We start from the raw sequence: 21,027 nt of genomic DNA on the forward strand, positions 1-21,027 counted from the left end.
CACTTCAGGACATCATGGTTCAATTGGTACCAAGGCTAGTTTAAGACAAAAGCAATGTCCGAATTTTTCAGCTGTCACCCACTACTGTTCTATGGCTGAAAACCCATCTGCTGGTTTCTGCAATTGAAGTAGCAGAAGGAGGGAGGGCTGTGTTATGGACTGGCCCAGGGAAGCCTAAATGTTAAAGTCATCTAAAAAGAAGAACAGAAAATAATTTAAAGAAATTTATGTGAAACTTTCCTCATAGATTATGTGCATAACATGAGCAAAGACCAATCCAAAGTACCCACTGAGATGCCATTCCATGTTGATCAGAGCTTTCCTATATGTCAAACACAATAATCCAACATCTGCCACAGATCTGTCTCAGTTCCAACAGATATTACTATTTGTTTTATGAAGTGCTGGAAAATATTTTTTGTCTCAAGTAGCCTCTGTTTGGAATATTTTTAAAAATTTTTGAGTTTCATTTTCAGGCTTCATATCAGGCTTCTGATATGATTCACTCCTCAGTGGCAATCCCAGTACACACCTGGCATAAACACTTTCATCTCACAGTTCATCAGCTGCATCAAACATTCAAAGCCAGGCACATCCACAGAGAGAAAACAAACTTCAGGAGCTTTCTTATCTTTAACCAGCAACGGTATCTTGAATAGTTTACACATAAGTCACTGATAAAAGATTGGGGATAGCATGGCCACCTGGGGGTTGACAGTCTCAAATTTACTGTATACCATCCACGCACAGGAGGCTTGGAGGCTCAGGAAACAGGGAAGTGAGCATTGAGGCCATCAGTCCTGCTCATAACAGACCCAGAAGTAACATATCTTTCCACAGATCACTGCTATTCAGAAACAAATTGGGTGCAGTGATTGACTCAACCCATTCAACACATAAATTCAGTGTAATTAAAAAAACTCATATCAAGATTTCATCTCTGCATTTACAAAATTTCTCTGAATAACTGGTAACACTGAATAGTTCTTGAAATTGCCAGCATTTGTGTAATGGTTGAAGGCTTGTTCACAGACCTAAGATGAAGAGGAGCAATTCTGTAGCCTATTTATTAATCAGCTGGATGATTTTTTTTTCAGTTAATTTGTTTCTGTTGAATATCATTTGGGTTTTTTTAGTGTTGGTATTCGATTGTTTTAAAACTGTCACAACATCTACAGGTTTTTAATAGGCATTTTTATTGTTATTACTTAAATCAGCTGGTGGAAAGGACGCAAAACCTGCACCGTTCATATAAATCAAAGGGCTGGCACTGATGTTGATAGAAACACACTAGGGCTAATTCATAAATGTTGTTACATGAGTGCCTCAAGCACACAGAGACTGTCTTAGAAGACATTATAGGCTGGATGTGATAATTTGGAGTAGTTTCACACAGTTAACGGACCTGCTTCACACCTCCTTTTTATGTAACCAAAACCTGTCAGTATTAAGAACACAAGAATAATGGTTTCACCAGAGACACAAATTTCGCCTGTGGTAATAATATTCCTATAAAATAAGAGTGGGAAAAAGCTAAGAATGCTTTACATTTATTAATTTCAAACTACCAAAATAGATACTGTCCCAAAAATCACTGTTTGGCATTTTCCTATGGCACTGCTCCACAGTGATACTCCTCCGGATCCCCATGTCCTGCCATTCACTCTCCATAAAAATTTGCAGTGAGTCCTGCAGATCCAACCCTGATAGGTCTTTCAGCAGAGAGACACAGGGGGGAGCCTTCTCTTTGTTTTGTGAGTTGGAGTTGGTTCTGTACCTCATAGTAAAACTGGTAAAGTTAAATACTGCAAATATGAGCAAAACAATTAAGTTGAACTATAATTTAAAACACGGATTGTAACTTGGAAAAACATTAAACATTACAGTAGCTGAAGCTCCAAAAGAGGTTGGGTGACAATTATTTACTTGTATTACTATATCTCTGAGATATAATCTTAGAGATTAGGTTTAGCTTCTCAGGAAGCAGACAGGAAGCTCATAGCAGTTACAAACAGATCCTTCAAGAAAAATACTACAGTGCACTCAGATGTTCTAACCCTGATGTTGTGACAAGTCATTTTATTCCCCAGCATGGAGGAAGAACCACAGCTGCTCATCTATCTGGATGTGGGAAACTGAGAGAAACTGCAGAAATATCACCAAGAATTGAGACTTGACTTATTGGCAGTTCTGCTGCTCTACATTTCATTGGAACATCCACATTTTATCGCACCAGCTCAAAATCATTCAGTATCCTTTACTACTGCCATCAGATGCTTCTATGTAAATCTTTCATTCTTCTTTCAGTGAGGGGAGAACTTGCAGAGCAGCTGTCAGTCAGAAATACTCATATTCAGTTAGTCACATTTCCTTTCTCAAAACTTAAGATTTTAATATGTTCAAGTGATGTATATTTATTAGTTAAACATGGATTAAACATTCAGAGCCTAGTTTTCAAAGTCTAGGAAAATATAAATGGTCCAGTAAATACATACACAGTAGTAGGCAAAAGCAACCATAGAGTTGATATTTTCTCATGTCAGAACTAGTTTTAGTGTGTGTTTATGTATTCTGTGGAATTCCACTGAGTTACTGTCCCAAACTTAGCTCTTCAGTTCTTCTAAAATAGTGAAACAAATACACAGAAATTTATAAAACAATCTGGCATTGTTCCTGACCCTTACAGGCCTCGGAAATATATCCACTGAAAACCCAGGTGTTGCTGGGGTGATTGCTGTAGCAGCTACCATTATTTGGGGGAATGGCAGGGAAATTAGAAAATAAGGCTCTCTTTTTTGAAGTCATTTCCCTGGTGATAAAAGTGACACGGGGAGAGGAAGGAACATCTCTCCAACCACTGCAGGTTAGTTCCATCTGATAGAGTTATACCTCATGACTGCCAGGTGGTGTCCTCATGCACTTCCAATGGACACAGCTGGGAAAACTAGAAGCATCAAAGATTAAATGCCTGTATTCACAGTTAAACAACTAAAACCAGAAACATGCTTATAATCACTTCGCAGCTGGTGAAGTACTTTATCATGCAGCAACCTCATTCTTAAATTACCAAGATTGCACAGACCAAGCTTTTAGAAGAAGTTACTAAGAATAAAGTCACTTGCATATTCACAGTGGAACAAAAATTCCACTCTCAATATTCTATTACAAAATTAAAATCCTCTAAGACTAAAGCAGCATGACACTAACCACACAACCAATGAAAAATCCTAATTCATCCTCCCTTCTCAAAAGAACACAGAGAAATGCAAATGTTCTGATTAGATTTTAATGGTACATTCAAATCAGTTTTCTGCAAAAGACCAATGTGCCTTTATCCCATTGAGACCTTGATAATTTTTCTTCATACAATTCTTCTGTTCCAGGCAAATTTATAGCAGTAAAGATAAGTATAAAACCTGTAACAGCAAGTTCTACAACCACACTGTACACATGAGACACACCCTGGGTCACTGTTCATTCAGCTGAAGCTTACACTGAATACAAAATGAAGAGTCCTGAATCAAAAGTGTTACAAAGTGCTTGCTGGTATGAACAGCCAAGATTTTGGCTTTCTGGCAAATGCTTCAGAGAAAGCATCTGTTTACAGGCTACTTAGCCAAGGTTACAAGAGAGTGTAATATTGCAACCCCTAAAAGCCCTGTCATTGTTTCTTTCAGCTGCTGCATGTTTGTGAAGCTCTGAAGGCCTTGAAAGGAGCCAGAGCAGAGCCAACAGGTCAGGGCTAGATAAAATTAAGAAAGAATCCGAGGTCAGACCATGAAAGAACTTTTTTTTTTTCCACCCCTCCAGAACAGTGAGTCCACCTCCAGCAGCCTTTCATTCAGTCCTGATAAGAAGAGACAGCACTACACAATTTGGATTTCAGACATTTTAAGTCCTCTTTGGGGAGAGGAAAAGATAAGGAAGCTGAAAGGAAATGGACATTTTACTATCATTTACTGTTGGAACATACTTTCATACCTGTTTCAAACATCCCTGTTCTCAGCAACTTAGAAGGAAAATATTGACAGAAATTAAAGTACTGGGGGTTTCATTCTTGTTTCTAAAAGAATTGGGATTGCATTGAATTTCTAGAGAAAAAAACCAACCAAACAAACAGAAAAGTTCAGTGTCTTGATGTTTTGGGCCAAGTTCAGTGACTAGAAACCTAGAAATAACTTCTGAATATACAGCCAGTATGGCAATTCTAATGGCTGGGGAAGGTGATAAGAAAATTTTTTCAGTTTGGTTCTAGCTTACATACAAAATTTAAAATAACACTTTTTTCCTTTCAACTGGAGGTATCAAAACCACAGTACATTCAGAAGGTTGAAAAAAATGGTTGTTCTAAGGACAAAACTTCTGTGCCCAAATGTCCATTTTTAATTTAATCTTTTGTGCTGCTGGATTTTTTGTGTAACCCACAGATCCATTGTTGGGTAGTGGTCCGGCTGGATAGCTCATTGGTCTGGTTTGCCAGGGTGACTGTGCTGCCCCCAAGCCCATCCCTTCAACACAATAAACTCCAGATAATTATTCAAAGAAGAGGCCAGCAGCATGGGCTGCTCTGACATCGGGTCATGGCCTTTGACATCGAATCTGGGGCTAGCCAAAGTCTGCTCCAAGCAACAGAGGTCCAGGGGAATTATTAAGGGGGAAGGGTGGGAAAGGAAGAGCACTGAGAAATACTATCCTTAAAAATGTACTTTTGAAGCAAAGTAATGTAAATACAGCAGAAACTTATTAGGAAAATAAGCAAATACATTTCAAATATACCAGACAAAAGGGACAGAGAGAAGCACATCAAGCCAAACAGTAACATAAATCTGGGAAGCAGAAGGATGATACAGATTCAAGTCTGTTCCTCTCAAAATCAGGTATTCCCTCTCAGATTTTCAGTACTGGATTTTATTTCTCTTTTCTGAAGAATGCCCTTTTACTTTGTTTGAGTACACATGATTAATTAAATAAACACAGTTTAACAATCTTGTTCTATTACTGCTTTTAAAATCTTGTTGAGCCTCTGGATATGCAATTTCTAAGCATTATTATTAGCTTCAAATAATAGTATTTAATTTCTCTTATTTTTAAAGGACTTAGAATTTCAATTGACCACACATTTTAAATAACATCCCTTTAATATCAGATTAAAGTAGTTTGAGCAGTTATAAATTGCCAGCATTTTACATCTCATGGTTTCTTTTTCAATTTAAAGGTAACTTTAAACAGTTAGATGGAACAAAGACTGTCTGTGATACTCATGTTTTCCTTTGCAAACCAAATAACTGAAGTAGAAACTAAGCAATTTGTTCTTTGTACAACATTGTAGAAGTTTATTTTGGTAGAAACTAGAACATATGACACATGTGAATTGATCCAGCTAAACAGTCTGGCTTTCCACGCTTTGGATGGCTCTGGCTTATTTGTCTAAATCTGAAAAGGGTCTGTATCCCTTTTGTAGCTTTGCTCTATCCCCTTGGAGGGCCCCAGGACAAACAACACCTCACACCCCCTTGCAGTAAAAACATCACCTCTCCTACTGCCCACCATCAGCAATAGCAGCTTCATACAGAAAAAAGTGCTGGGGGAGGGCTGGAGGGGCAGGATGGATTCCCAGCACACGGCATTTTGGCCTTTTGGAGCCTAAGGAAACGAAAAATACCTAAATGTCTCTAATCTTTTTAAAACAAGTGAAGCAGATGTCAAGGATTTTAAGTGTGCTCGATTTCCTCACCGGCACAGAACATTCCCCCTCTGCCTGTAAGGTCTGCCATCAGTCCCCCTGTTTCTCATGTGTTTCAGAGAACTGTTAAACTGCACAAGCAAAAAGCTCCCTTCCAATATTATTGTACCAGTGCTCTCTAAACCAGCAGACACCCTTATGTTAACTAGCCTGGCTCACCGTTTTCAAAGTGAGCCCTCAAAAGCTAACTTGAAAGCAATACCAGAGGCCTGGACAAACACCTAATTTTGATCTTTTGTGCTCGTCTTTTCTTCTGAGAGACCTTTTCTTTTGTTGCTGCCCAGTGGAAAGCACACAGCTCATTGGTCCTGCTTTGAAAGATGAGAGCACTGCCCCTCAGTCCACCCCTCCAAGCACAATCACTTTAATGGAATTATGTAGAGAGGCCATCTCTGGAAGAAGAAAGGGAGGGTGAGGGGGGAGGGAAAGAGTGTCCAAAGGAACCAGCAGAGCTGTAATTACCCCAGTTATTAACACAGATATGTCCACTGAGAATTCATGCAGTGGTCCAAATAGGATGTGCCATCCCATACAACAGGTTCCCTTACATACAGCAACCGAGCCACGCACGAGTGACAGAAAACAGTGAATCAAACATTACAGCAGTGGGTCGGGAGAAAAGACAATCACACACAGTGCTGCTAAAAACATGCCTCAAAACAGGAGTGTGCTATAAAAGGTTCTTTTCCACAACATGCAAGTGACTGAAAGGATGATCTTCCCAGTGGAGACAAACATTTCTGGGTTGCAGACTGGAGGAAAGTTTAGGCAATTTGCCTGGCCTTCATGTTAAGAAGAATGCTTCCAGAAGATGCATCAAAACACAGTGCTGTAAGCACTCTATCAAATTTGGTTTAACATCTGTTTAGGTACCAAGCTCTATCATACAGTCACTATGCACTGACTGCCTGACATCCAGCATCACCTTACAAACAACACATTTGTACACGATGACAAAGGCAATCTGTTCACAGTGCCCAAACTTTCCCCTGGAGCTATGATATAAATTTTCTTTCAGAACCAACATTTTCTGCTGCTCTGTCATAGACTCCTCATGCCATTTTGACCCTTTTGTGCAGCAAAATGAAAACACTATCTATCATTACTTGCACCACAGTGACTTTGTAGGAGGTGCACAGTTTCATTGCAAAAACATCTGTGGTCTGGTGACTCAGATCTCAAGCTTTAGGAGTTGTGCTGTTCCAAGAATGACTGCAAGATGCAAAAGTTTCAGGCAGGGCAATTAACAACCAGTCTGGCTCTTTCCTCCTGGAGAGGGCAACAAAGAACTGCACTAAAACACACTCAACTTGCTAGATATAAAACAAGTCAGTCATGATAAATATATCTATATCTATAAAACAAACAAAATACATGCAAGTGGAAACCACCACTGTATTTTTCTTAAGGCAAATATTGGCTGCATGGACCATATCCAGCTGCAGCTGTAATTAGGGCCCAAACTTCAGTGGGATGTTCTGTTATTGCAGGTGTCAAGGGCCATGTCTGCTCTTGCTCCCGCAGCGTTCCCTGGTATTTGTTGGACACAGGTAGTGGAGGTGCATGACCAGACATACAGACAGACACCTATCTACACCCTGTGTCCACACACAGCTGTGTGAGCGCAGAAATATTATTCTACAGGCTCCTTGCAAATATAAATAAAGCAACCACTTAATGAAGCTCAAAATTTGGCACTCATTTGTCGAGCACTGGGTAGAGGGGCAAGTTAACCCAGACAGCTGACAAACTTTATAGTGACATTGCTAACCTGACCCATTTGTCATAGGCTGCCAGCTAGTCTGATACGTGTACTGCTTCTAATATGACAACTCTCATACTTCATTTGCTGAAGTTAAATTCAGGTGCATTAAAACAAAAAAAAACTTAGAAAAAAAAAAGACTGTCATCAAGCTTCCTTTGTACATTACTTTCAATGTAAAGTATTAATTGAAAATCTATCATATAATGCTAAATATTTGCCAATTACACACATTAATAAACCAGGAAGCAGGGAAGACAGCTTGTAAAGTCTTCCCTTGTACTTGTAAAGAGTTCCCCTCAAATGCCTTAGCTCAGCAGGTAATTTCACCTGAAGCATGATGGCATAAGGACACGGGTCTCTGTTCCCTCAGCCACAAAAGCCATTGCATTATCTCTCTCCATACATGAACATATCTGTTACTTTTCCCTCACTATCTTCTTAGCAGTCTCATTCCCTACAGTCTCTCTCTGACTAGTTGCATATCTTTGACATTTAGCATTTTAATTACATTTAGATTATGCTGAACCACCTTCCTAATGATTTGGCACAGCAGTGTTATTTTTAGTCTTTACATTTTCATACAGCGTATCCCAAACTTCTAAAACATGCCCTGAAGAAAATTTCCATCTGTAATGACAATAAAAGTACCCATGACCCTATAACATCCTTGACTCTAATATTCACCAGCGTTATATTCAATGGTACACTGTCATGACCGATTCATAATGATTTTTGTGGTATGAATTAGCACAGAAAAGTTTATTGAAAGGACACAATAAGTGACCAGGCAATGAAGCCTGAAAAACTACATACTTATACTCCTTCTTGAATGCTATCAGTATGCTTAAATTTAATGAAAATGCCCAACTAGAAGGCCAGGAGAATCTGCTTCTCTGTAAAAAAATCATGACTTTTCATCTCCACACTGATTCCTCCCAGAACCATCTTGTGTTCATCTCCTTCCATGACCAGACTCTGCTCTTCTGAGATAATTTATCAGGAGGATTACTCAGTCCATATTAGTGGCAGCAGCTGTGCAAGTTAATGTTGTTGTTGTTTTTAGTTAAATAGACGTTAATGGTTTATTTGAAGACTATTTAATTAAGACCAAATTTCTGAAACAGTATTCTTGAAAGCACCATAGACAAATCTTGCAGGTGGTGTAAAAGAGGTGCAATCTGAATTTGGACCTAATATTGTCAGGAGCTCAAATTCTTTATACAGAATAATTCTCTGAACTGTGGCCTGAGTACCCTTCCACAAAGACGTAGTTTAATGTCCACACAAAGAAGCATCTAAACAAGAGTAGCCCGAAGGATTTCAGGCTTCCTGAAACTTTTGAAAATCTTTTGCTCTTCTGGTTGACAACACAGTACCTACTATTTATTTTATACTTTGTGGTGTTTTATAAAGACAAAAATGTATCTTTCCCTCACTTGGAAATGGATTATAACATTACATGTTTTTAATGTAGATATTACTTACTACAAGTAAAAACTACGGTACTTTAAAGGATGCCAAGAATAACAATAACAACATGGAAAAGAAAACACAACTTTGCAGAAACTGAAAGAGAATTTTACTGATTTATCCCTTTCTTCACAAATTTTTTTTATATGTGTAAACTGTTTTCAACAATTATATACTTGGGAATTTGGTGTAAATTTTTCCTTTAAAATGTTTTTCTTTAACTTTTTTTTAATAAACAAAATCACTTCTCATAGTAAGCAATGCTACTGTTGTCCAAATGTTTGACTACAGACAAGTTGTAATGTCAACCTTTTGCCTTACCCACCGTATTTTTTTGAATAGTTTTGTGAAGAACAAGAATTGAATACATGTCAAACATTGTGTTAACAAACTGAAAGGTACAGAGTAAAAGACTAGAAGAGTACTCATAATCAAGGCTATTTTTGTTAACTTTCCTAATGCATTCAAGATTTAAATCCAAGCTATGTCACTATTTTGGTTGAAAAAAGGAGAACAAAATTATCTTGATGTAATTCCTCTGCATATGAAGTTTATACAACACTTGGAAAATGGAAAGCAGTCTGACTGATTGCTTAAGTAAAATAAACACACAGCTACTTAACTCTTAGCTAGCTATCTTCCTTTGTACAATTAAAAGGGTTCCGCATCATTAATTCAGCTTTACAAATGCTGAGTTGAGCCTGCAGTTTGATGAGCATTTTAAAGCAGCATTAGCCAACGCTGCTGCTGACAGAAGCCAGCCTGCTTGCCCTCAGCCCCAGCCACTCCTGCCACAGCCTTGTTCGACTTCCCACCACGTCCCTGTGCACCCTCACGACTGTCAGGAGCGTGCAAGCACAGAGGAGCAGCACGAATTAGCAGGGACAGGTACACAAGGAGTGGGGGGTGTTTTCTCCCAAAAGTGCCAGCTTTTGCTGCTTCATTGTGCTCAGAGCTGAACTTTGATGAATTCTGAGCGCTGAGCAACATCCCAAGGCAACAGAGCGAGCCCCTGGCCAGCTGGCTGGGACACAACACAGCCACCAGGACCCCGTTTCATTTTACACAGCCTGGTGAAACTGTGAACCTCAAACCTACCCACACAAAAACTCCAGTGATTGAAAAGCCGTGTTATGAATTTATTAATAAAAGACGTTTCCCTCAAGGGGGAGCTGTTATCTAATAGACTGAACACAAAGCTGGAAATCTGGACATTTACAGCTCAGTTCTGTCACTGATTTCAGAGATATCATATCACACTCGGGTTAAACCATCAATACCTGAACAGCTCCATAAAAATGGCCCTTCTCTTCTCTGTGTTTCAGGTACCCAGTTTGTAAGACAGGACAGTGAACACTCCTCACCTGTGAAACTCCCAGGAATGCTTATGAAGTGCTGGAAGAACACAGCACATGTTCTTAGCACAGACAGATGAACACATGTGTTATTAGCAGAAAAGCAGAAATACAAGTAACTGCCTAAAGTGGATTTTTGCCACATGCTCCGGGCAGTGTTTCAGCTGCCCTGCACAGGGGCACAAGAGACAACACAGGCTTTGGGGGTCCCACTGGGAGACTCCTCCTGGCTCCAACATGAGGGAAGATGACCCTTCAGAGGCAGATCTTCCAACAGGGAGGCTCAAAGAAAAGAGGGAGGTGTAGGCACTGCTGGGTCAACTGCAGTACCATGGGCTTGTGCCTGCACTCTGAATCATACTAAGTAATTCACTTTTCTGTCCTACAACTTGACTGTGCTTTGATGCTTTTCTTCAGGTATTTTATTGGGTTGACTGGAAGCATGATCATTTCTGTCATTTCTGAAGGAGAGGGATGACTGTCACTGCCTATGTGACAGTCACACTCAATCACAGCCCATGTGTGTGTCTACTCTGCTTGGATAACATACAGTGACTTAATACATTCAAACCACCTCTGGGAAAAGTTTTCCAGCACAAATAACTGGCAGGGAGTGCTACAGATACACGTCTTCTAAGGCAAGTGATTGTCACCAAGGCAACAAGGGCTGATGAGAAACTAAGAGAAAGTAAAGGCAGGTGTGAGAAGCAGTGAGAAGGCAGCCAAGACATGAAGAAAGAAAAAAGGCTAAATTAGTCTAACATTAGCAATTATCATGAAAATAAAAATTAATACAAAAGACTAATATAGTAAGAGGTATGACTGTGATGGAGAGGTGCTGGACTACACCAAGACAAGCAGGATCAAGAAGATATCCTATTCTTCTCCCAGCAGTGTCTATATACACATGCAAATATAGACACACAGATACAGAGCTAAGCAACAGGCTGTGAGCACATCCCTCTCTGCTTCTAAAATATACAAAGGAGAAAGTGGGTAAATGAGGGGTAAATGGACACAAGGCACAGCAGTGCAACACCCACCCATCTGCCTCTCTTCCCCCACATACACCATCCTACCTACTACTACTTCAAAATATCTCCTGCTCAATTGCCTTAAAAAAAATCCGGGGGGGCTGATATACAGACCACATTTTCAAGACACATTTGCACACAATATTTTGTGTTTCCTCCTCTGTCTGAGTATACAAATGTGACAGTTGGACAAAGAGCCACAGCACGCACAACTGGATGCCATGAGAGGCAGAAAACTCAAGTCTTTAACTGAGGTACCAAACAGGATCAAGAATGTATTTCCCTATCCCAGCTTCTACAAGCACATGCAGTAACAAATAGTTTTGTTTTGTAATGATAACCACCTTGAGAAGGGGTACAATATTCAGCTATGATAATGGTAAAAACACTGTGAAAGTGAGTATAAATGTTGAAATACATTTTTTATGCAAATATTTTTTCTAGTGAGCCTTTTTCCCAGATGGAAAAAAAAAAAGTCATTTGGAAGAGAAGTTTTACAGCAAGAGCAGCTTTTTCCAACACAAGATTGTTTCTTTCCCCACTTCCTGCATCCCCCCCTTCATTTGCCACAGAAGTGTGACTCCAGGCAGCCTGAAAAAAACAAACATGGGCTTTATCGAAATCGCATCTTTTCCCCAAATTGAAAAATGCTTCTGTTAGCAACAATGTCTTCATGGCAAATATATAGCCAAGGTGTCGCTGAAGGCAGCAAATCTACCACAAAATCTGTTGGCTTTGCTTTAGAAGTGCATTTACTTATCACTAACACAGAAACTGCAAAGATCCCCCTAACTTTTACCTTTCCCATACAACTACAACTGGTAACATGACCCAAAAAATTTAATGAAAAAACCTCAGAATAAATTAACATTTTGATCACAACATCTGGATTGTTGTTTAACAACGGAAGAAAATAATAAATAAAAAGGAAAAGAGTGAAAAAAAAATAAGAAATATAACTAGCCCTGTACAGCAAATGTTTTCTTCTGTCCACTCTGAAGTCTCTTTCATGTGCTAATGGTGGCATTTTTTTAAACTCTTCCCCTTTGACTTACTCAGACCTTTAAGGACCTCACACATCTAATGGTTCCTCACATTCACCAAGAACAATCAAGAGAGGTCTGGGGGTTGACATGCAGTATGATTAATGGACAATGTTGATTTAATTTCCTATAACAGGAGTTTTCTCTAAGCTTTCTCCAAGGAGCAGTTTCTTTGCAATCCAGGACTTAAGTATTTTACTAATGAAGTCCAATAAATAGCAAATTAAATAATGCTGTCTCCCAGAGACAAATCCTCTCATTTCAGGAAGAAAAAAAAAAAATCAACCACTGTATTTAAAGTTCTGATTAAATCCTGTATAGCAGGAATGCACTTAGTTGTTCGGTTTTCTGGGAGTTTTTTGTCTGGTTTGCTTTATTTTGTTGGTTTACTTAAGAAACTTTAGCAGTTGTCTGGTCATTCCTGCCATTGTTATCTGCTTGATTGCTTTTACCTTTAAACAGGGGTACACATTTAACAATTTCCAGTTCCAAGAAATTTGTCCTTATTTATTGGTCACTTTTACTTTATAGCTATCAAAATGTATACTATTACATATTCATTATAATACTTAGAAACATTTCAAAAGCAACTCAGAGGTTTTGTGTTAAAGTCATTTACTACTTTCTTCTTGTAAGGAGTGATCAATATGTCCTTTTCATGAAGCAAATTTTAACCTTCAGCTCCAGCAAAGGAACAATGGAACACTATTTGCATACATCCTAACTGTTACTCAATCAACATGACACAATTTCCCGACTGAATTCCCACACAGGTTTAGCTCTAAATGGTGGAATTTCTACCCTGAGAACACAGAGCAGCAGAGAGATTTCCTGCAAGATTCTAATCGCTTTCCCACCACGGAGAAGTTTACCTTCCAGCAGTCTGAAGACACAACACATTTTGCTTTGCTATAGGCTGGTACGTTATCTTGCCAGAGTGCAAAAAATCTCCCCCTCCTACTTGGAAGGCTTGATTCCACCCTTGATTCCAGTTCTGCAAGTTGTGACACAACTAGTCTGATGTCCTGAGACAAATGTATCCAACCCAGTTATGGGGAGAGCTGATAAAGAGACCGAAAGTCTCTCAAAAATAGGCAACAACCCTCCACGCTACCGGAGTGGGCCAATGGAATATAATCTCTCCTGTTGCCTTAGTAAAGCCCATAACTGTACATTAGTGCTTTTAACATCACTACAAGGCATTGTCCCGTGAAACAATGAAACTTCCCTCATCCTGACAGCTCACACTATCTCTTTAGAGAGTCGGGCTTAACTGGTCTTAGCACTCTGTTTTGGTTTTTTGAAGTACAGTACATTCAATCTTTATTCTGCACTTGAGTTCATTGTGTCCTTCCCCTTTAAAGAGCCACTAGCTTGGGAAGTTAAAATGAATTACTGCAAAAGTCAAGGCATGTTTAAATGAGGATGTCAGGACTATTTTCCCAAATAAATGGCTCCAAACTGGAACAGTGCAGTGGGCATGTGCAAGAAGGTTACACAAAAATATATTAAGCAATCCTTCCGACACACAATCTACCTGTTTCTGAAAGATCTTAACTGTCTAAGAGAACAAGAATGCACCTTTCTGACCCAAGATTAAGTGCTTATCATGTTGACAAATTAATAATTTTCCATGAGTTTTAGAGCCATTCCATGACTGCAGTTAATTCAAAGAAAGCCTAGCGATTCCTCTTGGTGTCTGTCTCATATAACATTTTAATCAGCACCGAAACCAGTTATGCTGCTAATGCAGAGGTTACAGATGTCAGTATTCCAGCACCTACTGAAGTTGATTACTGGCTAAATTGGTAACCTATTCAGAGGCTTGATGGAATCATTTAAAAATGACAAATACATTAAACATTAATTAAAGCTTTCAATTACAAATGCATTGTATGAAAATAACATTTACTTTCAAAAAGAAAAATACGGGCAGAAGTAACTGTGATGTGAAACTTAAATGCTATCAGAAAACATGCATGATAAGGTAATCTTTTTTTTAAGAACAAAAATTCAGGTGAAAATATGACACACATCTGCAATATTGCACAATGCGAAACAAATAATGGCAGAACTACACAGGAAGGAAGGCACTGCAGTTTTTTACAGATGTGGCTCTTGAACTGCATAAAAACTATGCAGCATTAGCTGCTGACAGTTAACTGGCTGCTCCCCAGCAAATCTGCTCAGAACAAGCTGATATTTATCTAGGATTCCCACTCAGTCGTGTGCAAGAGTGCTTAACTAAAGCTGAGCCCAAGACCCAGTTGTTGTAATGGATGCCACGCCAATAAGCTCCAAGAAAGGGCCACAAAGTTCAACCCCAGCTTCAGTTTTGCTCAGTAAGAATTCAATTTACAACCCGAGTGAATCAATTTTTCACCTAAACAGAGCAGTGCAGTATTTTTCTTCCCTAAGGGAGTCATGAACCAAGTGGGTGAGTCTGTGAATCTGTGTCTGGTCACCTCATGTCAGCAGATTTGTGCTGTGCAACCTCCCGACATTCCCTGCTCGCTTGCCCCAGTGCACCCCAGCTGCACATGGACCAACAAGTACATGACAAGTAACGCTGCACAAAACAGAGGCTTGATGCTTTCTCTGCCTCTGCCACCCAGCCTAGTTCTTGCACAAGCAAGAACAGTAAATCTCAACATAGAAGGAGCTTTCTGCTACAAACAGATCTAGAGAAATGACTAGCACTGACATGCACTAGAAACAAAACACAATGCGACAGTTTGTAATTCACAACAAAACAGAAAATGCAGTTTGATCTCTATTTACACTTACAGCCTGTAAAATGCAATATGGTTCCTTTTATAAAAGAGGTTAAATTCTATCAAAGCAGCATTTGCTTTGATATTTTGCCAGTTAAAAAACTTAGAGTAATAAAGCCTCTTCCACTCTCTCTTTTAATCTATGATCTACCTTTCAAAACCTGAAAGAAAAAAAATTATATGCAGATATGCCACATCTGCATTTGGAAGACAGACTCATTTAGAGTGGTGACAGGTCTGCCTTTCATGATTATGAAGCAAGGAATGTGTGTCTCTTGTTTATCGACGTGCAGCAGAACCGCAGTGTCACAGCAGGACTAGGCAAGGGCTCGGGTTTGTTAACTACAAATATACATAATCTGTCTTGTCTGCAGAAGAGAAAGAGGTCACAGTTAGCTGAGGAAGAGGTTGATTTTAAACATGCCCAGTTTACTTCTAGGGCTTTTGGTTTTATTACTGTGCAGTATGAGCGATTCCTCCTCCCCTCTCTCAGCAAATCCCTTATGTTTTAGCTGATAAGTAGTAGTAGCAAGCCTGTTACACACAATCAGGAGAATTGACAGATAAGAGGTTTAGTTTAAGGATGTAATCAGCGTGAGTAAACACTAGACTGACCCAGCTGTAAACAGTGGAAATAAATGATAATATTTGTCCTGGTCACCTACTGAGCTATTAGACACTTTCCACTATGTAGCAATGTAAATATAATGACTACAGTATATACAGCAGACAGTGCTATCATCTGGTTTCCTAAGCAAGAAAGTTGAGCTTTTAGTTGATCTTTATTAAGAACTAAAGTAATTTCTAAATTATTTTTTTAACAGAGCTGTCTTCAGCACCCTGCATGTCTGATCCGATATAAAATACCTCAAGCAAAAAAAAAGTGTATCTGTAATACTACATTATATTGTATTGAATGCCATTTGAGAACAGTTAACAATGAAACTAAAAAAAAAAAAATTGTTTCTCAAGAAAGACCTGTGTTTCTTTCACATCATTTCATGAAACTGTAAGAATGCCTTGCTCCTTGAATTTGTATGGGAATCACAAGATAAATTTCAGTAGTGACTTATAACCAAAAAGCAGTACCAACTCCCCCCCCCCAGTTTTGAGTATCCCAGAATTCTCAGTTTCAAGTATGTGAGACTACATTTTGACACCAATAAAACACGAGATAAAACTGAAATTATAACCCTAGCTATCAGAAATAACCACATTAACACACTAAATGCTCTTACAATGTTCCTTCTCTTCTCAGTAATACAGCATTTGCAGTTCTTAATAAGAAAGATGTCATCAGAGCTGTCTAAGATGACATTAAGTTTTTAAAACTTACATTTTTCCAGTACATTCACTTGCAATATGATACAAATGAAACCACTATGTCCTATCTGACCATCATATCAACTGCTTTATGAAAACTGATAAGCACTTTTACAGAATCATTACCAGAGGCACTTGGGTGACATACATCAGGCAGTTTAAGTGGACGAATTCTTTGCATTGACTCTTCTTACACACCCTTATTTAATTTCTATAGACTACAGAATGACCTTGTCATCTTTGCTGCCCTGGAATAAAGCTTAGCTACAGTCATGGTTGTAATGTGATATAAATAGATCCAGGGGAAATGAAACAACTGAAGGCCAAGTCTCTGGGGGAATCCTAAGTGTTGTAGGTAGTTGGCTAATTCTTCAGCAGAAGCCCCCTTTCCAAAGGGGAACACCACACAGGGTCACAAAATGTGCCTTTGTGTCATTTAGACCTTGACAAATTCTTCACTTTTGTCCGAGTCAAGGAGGGCAGGGAAATGCACTTTGCTTTATTTCTCCTCTCTGCGACTGGAAAGAGGTAGGACACAGAAGAGCTTTCAGGCAGAGAAGTTTCTCCTGATTAAGGTCAAACTTTCTGGAGTAATGACACAGATGAGTCTGACAGAATCTAATTATTTTTCCAAAAGTACTAGACTGGGGCAAGGGAAATGCCACTGGATAATGTAAAACTTGAGTACCAGGAGAAGCAGCAGAGGGTTATGATGCACCTCATGTTAAACAGCATAGAAGAAGCTTTCCCAGAGAGAAAGCTTGAGGTGCCTCCAAGCCTCTCAGGAATCACCAAGGAATTTATTCATTTAATTATTTATTTTAAGCAGATACTCACCATTTCATGGCCATCCAATCGCTTGGCAGCTTCTCCCATCCCCCTGTAGCCCCAAGCCCTGGGGAGCCAGCAGTGCTCCTGGGGGCTGCAGCTCCCAGCACAGCACACAAAGCTAACAGACCAGTTTTTCCATCCCCTGAGGTGTCCGTGTGAAAATGCTGCGATATCATCAGGACAGAGACAAAAGAGCACCTCCAGCCTGTGTGCACATCTCTGCCACTGCCTGCTGCCCTCAAGGCTTCCTGTGCATTTAGAAACCCTACCTTTGCCTTGCCACCAAAGTGCCACTGTCTGAAATCCTCACTGTCACTCCATCCCTGAAGGTGGGACAGCTCCCAGACAGAACAAGTTTAGCAGAGTGAATTCTTGCTTTCCTCCCTCCTTCCAAGCACAGAAGCTTGGAGGCTAACGGCAGGAACAAGCTGCAATCCCCCATCACCAGTGGCATTCATTTAATTAATTGCCAGCATGATAAGAACTGAAAAGTGAAGTTCAGAAAGGGGAACTTCCAGGCAGCTTGAAGAACAGCATTCTTGTGTTACAGCATAAGAATTGATCACACTTTCTTGAGTTTCATAACCAAGAATTTGAATTTGATATTATCCTCCCAGATAAGCTTCAAATGGGCTCTTGTGAGTCACTGCCAGTCATAAGCTGCAAACAGAGTGAGCCCTGACAGGCCAACAGTCCACTTAGCAGAGTAGTGAGCACCATGGAGGCATGGATGCATATGCACATGCTTAAAATACTCTTGGAAAAAAATTATCTGAACATGTTTAAAGGGGGTGATGAGCTTCTTTGGACATTCATATTAACTTTCAAGTTTTGCCAACTCCCCTCCTGCTGCACAGCGAGAAGGTTCCCCAACAAGCTCTTCCACCAGCAAAACTCACTTCAACTTCTGAACACATGTATTCTGAACCATTACAGAAACAGAACCTGTAGACTCAAGTCTCACAGTGAAAGACTTTCTGTAAGGAAAAAATTTCTAGACCAGGAGGAAGCAAAGGAAGAATTAAAAATAGAGGCAAAAATGCATGGTATGCACCCAAGGGTCTGCTCCTGTGGCAAATTCAAGTAATAATGGAATTTTACACTGGACTAGGAAATGGCCTGCTATTGAAAAATAAATGCCAAGACCTTTAACACAAACAAATGTCTGTGTGAAACTGGGGATATTTATTTTGAGAATGGCAGAACTGACTCTGATCAGATCATTTAATTCTATTTACGTGGTGACTATCATACTAAATAATCCCCTTTAAAAATACACAGAGGTAACTGGGTAGACCTACACTGGAGTAAGAGAGGTCAATTCTCAGAAAACAAGGTAGGAACCAACAAGAGACTAAAACATGCAGCATAACATTCATATTGCTACATTTCCTGTTCAATCACTGTAATCTATTTCACACTAGCATTGCTGAGTCTGCTTTACCTGTCATAATTATCCTTCCATCAAGAGTCCTGCAGACATTTGCAATCATTTACAGTAGTTACATCAATGCTACCAACAATCAAGGCAATCAACAGTGCTTATAATAACAATGCTAATATTCTCTTTGATTAGAGAATATTATGAATTCTCACTTTGTGATGCACTTCAATTGCCACAAAGTGAACTGTCTTATTTAAACACACAGATTTTGCTCAACTGGCATTTGTACCAATGTCTGCAGAAAGTTCCTTGGACTGATGTATTGACATGCTCCAAATGTCACTGGAAGTCTATTTGCAGTTTATTAACTATGCAAAAGAACAGGGAACAGTAGAGCAGCCTTAGGTCATGACAAACTAAGACATAAGGAGGGAGTGTTTGGAAGCCATTTAAATTCACTGGCAACAGATAATGCATGAGAAACTGCTCCATCTTAGCCAAGGGGAAGCACCTAGGACTATTAGTATATTCTTCCAAATTAGGAATAACCTTTCCTTTTGACCGTGTTATCCAACATAAATGAAACCAAAAATCTTAAAACACACTTTTCCCCTTCAAGTTTCACCCTTGCAGTATTCTACTAATTCCTGTAGCTCATAATGAAGACATTTTTTTTAAAGAGGCTGTCAATAAATCAGTAGTTTAGTGTCCTCAGGAGAGGCAAATGGATGGCAGAACATTAGTACTCGAAGCCTCTGTCCAGTTCATGAAGAATCAGTTCACCACAGTCACAAAACCCAGTGTGTGGCTTGTCTTGTTTTATCTCAAATTCTACCAGGTAGGACTGCTTCCTAATAACTAATAATTTATACATGCATGCATAAATGTCCTAGTCCAAATTATTTAGATTACTTACAAGAAATTTAAAAAGTGCAAATAAATCCCTTTTTAATGTGTGGATATTGCTACAGTCTTCATGGGTTTATATGTTGCTTACAATTCTACCTGTTACATCCTCCACACGTGCAGCTGCCGGGGGCAGAAGAAGGTTGGTTGTGTACTGTTTTCAAAGAAATAATTTAGCATGCACAAGGTATTCAAACAGGCAGCTTGGCAATGGGCAAACACAGCAGCCAGACAGGCACTATCACTATGAGAACTTTGTTCACTGTGTGAACTTTCAAAGCTTCAGCATATTTAATCATCTTAGCAGTGGAAAATCGTGACCTAATCAAATTTCCTGTGCTGCCTTTTTTAGCTGTAGCAATGAGTGCCTTTTACTGCAAACAAAAATAAGAAAACAGCAAAGAAACTTACATATGAAAACTTCCCATATTTGATATACACTTCAAATAACTCAATACATCTCATTAAAAAAAAAATAAATTACTACTACTAAAGATATTTGAAAAAAATGCTCTTCAGTGGACCTAACCTACAGCAGCACAGATTATGTACATTTAAAATATATAAATTATGGCAACCAGATGATATGTTTTGGTCACCATATTTAGATACTGAGAATTATGATAAAGAATTAGCACTCAACACATCATGTGCACCATGACTGAATAGTTAACTCAAGTATATGAATTATTCCTTCTTGCAATTCAGTTAACTGTGATCGTATGAAAGTTGTAATTTCCCAAACTCACTTTTCTTTCATTTTCTCCTGTCTACATGGAAAGAAAAAACAATAAAAACACATAGATAATATATATTTGAACATAAATCTGTTAAATAGTATTTTAATCTGAGGAAGATTAGTGTAGTGAGAAAATCCATATGATGTAGATCACACTGTTAATAAATCTGTGTGTGTCTGAAATTACTGCTCTGTAATTCCATACTGAGGAGAGGAAAAAAAATTATTAATTTCTGTCTTAGGACGCACAGACACCACATCCTTTCAACCCAATGCTCTTTTGTCTCACAGCTCTGTTAAACAGTCAGCCACTGCCAGATGCTCTGGATAGAAATGGTCACAGATGGTCAGCTGTCCAGTTAACAGACCAGGATGCTCTTCTCAAATCTTCCCTAAAATTGTATCTCAACTGTATTCAGCAGATGAGAATATCTGAGCATGGTCAAGAGGCCATTTGACCTAGTTAAGACTGCAGGTCAATTTTGATCATTTAGTCCAGATTAATTCTCCACAATACCCCTAAGTAAACTATCTCAACAGTCAGGTGATCAATGGAAAGACTCCAATGGGACTTAGCAAGTTCTGTGCCCTAATCTTTGTGCTCAGTCCTGCAAATATTTACTGGTACTCCTTAAAATTATTAACAGAATAATAACGTGC

General features: G+C 39.1%; 1 protein-coding gene across 1 annotated transcript in view; it reads right to left on the bottom strand.

Annotated features, from left to right (window-relative positions):
* Positions 1 to 21,027, bottom strand: part of PRTG (protogenin) — a 79,006-nt gene that overhangs the window by 15,945 nt on the left and 42,034 nt on the right. The gene's annotated exons all lie outside the window — the stretch shown is intronic.

This window comes from Pipra filicauda, unplaced genomic scaffold, assembly GCF_003945595.2.
Source record: "Pipra filicauda isolate LSUMZ 115617 unplaced genomic scaffold, ASM394559v2 scaffold7_size6619720_pilon, whole genome shotgun sequence".
In the NCBI taxonomy this organism is placed as follows: Eukaryota; Metazoa; Chordata; class Aves; order Passeriformes; family Pipridae; genus Pipra; species Pipra filicauda.